Consider the following 3,990-nt stretch of genomic DNA (forward strand, 5'->3'; position numbering starts at 1 on the left):
ATTCACCATAAATCGTGAGCCAGGTCGTGAATGTAGTTAATCAATAATTAATTAAAAAGTTAATATCATGTCTTGTTTTTTTTTCCTGGGTAGGCGAGTAAAGACACTAAAGGTTGGACTGTCCACTCTAGACTTGACTTGACAGAATCAGAAAAACAAATACACCTCCACCAAGAACTCAGTTACTTAACCTGTCAAGGCTACTCAACCAATCACCTGTGAATCCTGTTCTTTAAATGGATTCAGGGCCATTTTAAACTTATATTAAAGCCGGATGGATCAGCAGAAATCAATAAGCAGTTAGTGTGTGTGTCAGCTAGGATAATGCCTGTTTTGCCCGGTGACATGATTGACACAGCATTATTTTAATAATTCAATTTTATATCGAAACAAAGGATACATATACATGAGCTGTGGAGTCAATCCACTGCTCCACCCACCAGCCATTCAAAGTCCTATGTATCTAATAAAGGAGACAGATCTGGCAGCAGCAACACGGTTCCTCTGGCCACCGTTGACAGAATGTGTGGTTAAAAAACATTTGTATGTCATTTGAGTGTGTAACATTTCTTCTTAGCACTTTGTGGGCTCAGTGGCGTGATATTAATTAGATTGATTTTAGTCATAATGCATCATTTATACAGATAATTAATGAGAGTGTGCCTTCCCTCAGCTGACCTGAAGAGGTAAATAATCAGAATAAACACTCCAAAGATGTTCCACAGGTGAAGGGATGAACCTGAGGACCTTACAGCGGGCAGGCAGAGTGTGCATGTTTATGTGTGTGTGTCTTTTCTGACATTTCTGCTGTGTAAAAGTGCTGAAGCTGCATTTATTTAAATCTTTTGTTCTACTTGTGCTCGAGGCTGCAGTATTGACATACTTCCCCTGTCCTGCTGTTTAGTTTGGCATTACAGTTTGTGTGAATATTCGTAATCCTCAGAGGATGAATCCTGTTTTCAGAAAGTGGCCTCGTCAAACAAATGAGCGCAATAATCATTTGTTCAAACATGTATAGCAGCTGTAATTAGTATTTGCTGTTTGTTGCAATGGATCACAAGATGTTGTGTTATTGTGTAGAATTATGCTGCGGTCCTCTTCAGCTTCACTCACAGGAGCTAAAACAACCATCCACTGTCTTCAGGAGTAAAATCCACATTATCTTATCTGTGGAGATCATAGATGGCTAGACAGATGGATTTAAGTTTGGGGTTAAGCCTCAAGTGGCCACTTGAGAAATTGCAGTGCAGGGGACACCTTGGACAGTGCCAGAATCACCATTATTATTATTATTATTATTATTAATAATAACCTTTTTCCCATCATGGTGGCGCTCTACTGGCAGTAGACTTGACTGATTGGTCATCTACTGCAACCAGTGCTATTACATCTGAATGCACCCATGGTTATAGAGCCGATACCCACGTAGTGTGATTTTGTTCTGTGAAGTACAGGCTTCCCAGTGTCTAAATGTCTTCTTAAAATATGTTTTTTGTGGGATGGATGGAGGTTGGGGTTGATGTTTGGCCAACCAAACACTCCATCTTCTGTCTGTACTTCTTGTCATGGTCCTCTGCAGCGATCAGGTGGTGAAGTGTCTGTGAACATTTCTTCTACTGCAGGCTATAGCAGCCAAAGCCCAGGGTTTGTTTTCAGTGACCCCTGAAATTCCCTTTAGCACAATGCTCAGGTGAACATTTTCACCAGAAATGTCAAAATGTAATTGGAAAAGATGGAATTTTCTACTCCCCAGAGGATGAACCACTTCCATTCTGAACCCTCTATGACCTTCACACTTCATTGCACTGCTGTGTTGTTGTTTTATCCTAAATGTACTGCACTCCGGCACCTATACACAACACTAGGAAGCAACACTACAGTTCAACTTTATGTATTTCAGCCGCCTTTTTCCAGCTCCATCAACTGTTTCAGACATCTGGGATGCGGCTGAAGATCCCTGACTCGGTCTTTGCAGAACATCCTGTAGTGTTCCCTCTCATTTTAATCTTGTCTTTAATGTATTTCACTGTGATAAGGGTTGAAAGCCTCAGAGGCGCTCGGCAACCAGAGAAGATCAGGAGATAGAGATGAGCCGGTGTGGCAGGGGCCCCTGATAAAACCACAGGAGATCCAGCCGAGTTTCCTGTGACATCCGCTCTCGCCATGAACCCCCGAGAGGGCGGCCACGGAGGATCATTAAGTTTTGCCCGCTCCTGATAGCAAAATCAAACCGAATACACGTGTGCGGCATGTCAGATGAAACTTTACCACCGGTGTCAGAAAAGAAGTAGTTCATGTCAGAGTAGCCTGAGGTTTGTCAGCGATCACACACACACACACACACAGAAGGAGTGGTATAGCTGTGAAGCAGCACAATGTGCAAAATTAATACAAAAAAGTGTGTTTTTTCATATACAAACACACAAAGCACTAAGGTCTAGAAGGTAATGTCAACAGGATTAAAGTCCAGGAGTTATTTTAGCAAATTAGCATAATCAACAGCCTTTTAAATCATAATAAACAAAGCTTTCCACTTCTGTTCAATAGAGCTAAATTGTGGCTGCTAATAACAAAGCACTGTGACACACACACACACTTGTGTGCTGATCCGGACTTGAAAATCCTTCCTTTTCAGCATGCAGCTGCTGTTACATAAGCACAGGACTTCCAACAGTATGACTCTCTCTTGGGAACATGTGGCACATACATGACTAACACACATGTGAACACACCCTTTTTCACAGGTTAGCCCTGCTGATGGGAAGCAAAAAGACCACTGGCACCCTCTGGTGGTCATGAATGGAGATTGTGAAGGTGGTGGTGGGGGAGGGTATTGTGTCCAGGAAGATGACTGCAACCTTCAGCAGCATTTTTAAAGACAGGCATGTTGAACACGTTCAGTAGCTGTCGGCCTCAATCCGACATTAATCACATGACTGAGTGACATTGTCTCAGAGAGGGAAAAACAAAACTGAAATTTAAGCACAGCTGAAAGTAAAGGACACTACTTTGAGACACACACACATACACATATTATATATCCTTGTCTACACACACAAAGAAAAAAACATTAATTGAGTGAGATCAGTGGGAGTTTCAGATGCGTGCCAGCTGCACAGCAGTGCTGGATGGGGAGGGTGTTCTGAGAGAGGATGATGCAGGGAGGGAAGGAAGCATATGCTGGAAGGTGCTGAGAAGCAGCGTGCGACTGAGGTCAACTCTATCATCAGAATATGCACAAAACCTGATCAGGTTTTATTTCAGCTACTCTAAATCACACACTGTACACTGAAGCAACAACACATCTTAAAGGTAGGGTAGAAGATTTCATTCTGATGCACTTTTTGTTAAATTAGTGTAACTTCTCTTTACAATCCGATAGCAACCAATTAGTTTAGTAGTTTCTCATTAAAACGATGAATCATCTGTGGAAGCTATAAAATGCTAAAAACATCAGCCAATCCTCCGGGTGGACCCTGCGCGGAGTATTGGCTGGTTGTCACTCTCTTCCTGCTCTGCGCGCACCAGAGAGGTACGTGAATGATGGCCGAAGTCACAGACCGCAGCTCGTCTTCAGGTAATGCACGTCATGCCATGTGATTGGGAGGCGTGGCTTCGGGGTGAGCTCCGAGAGAAAGGGCCATGTGTTTACTTTCGAAATCTGGCTGACTCTCACTGAGTTTTCAAAAGCTCCTACCCTACCTTTAAAATAATGTGCAGTCGTCACAAAAAGCAAACGCATCACTACAGACGAAGGCTATAAACATGTGTATTTCTGCTGTGAAGCATTTTAACATGGAGGTCTATGGGGACCCAGTGGCCATGCGAGGAATTACAGTGTTGACACAAATTTCTTTGTGTGAACAACAACCCAGTAGATTTAAATGGAAGTGCTGATGCATCAGGCAGCATGAGACTACAACAATTGCCACCTAACATTTACACTTAGAATCATGATCTTTTCAAACCGTTTTAACCTAACCATGTGGT

The sequence above is a fragment of the Parambassis ranga genome, chromosome 16 (genome assembly GCF_900634625.1).
Source record: "Parambassis ranga chromosome 16, fParRan2.1, whole genome shotgun sequence".
NCBI classification, from domain to species: Eukaryota; Metazoa; Chordata; class Actinopteri; family Ambassidae; genus Parambassis; species Parambassis ranga.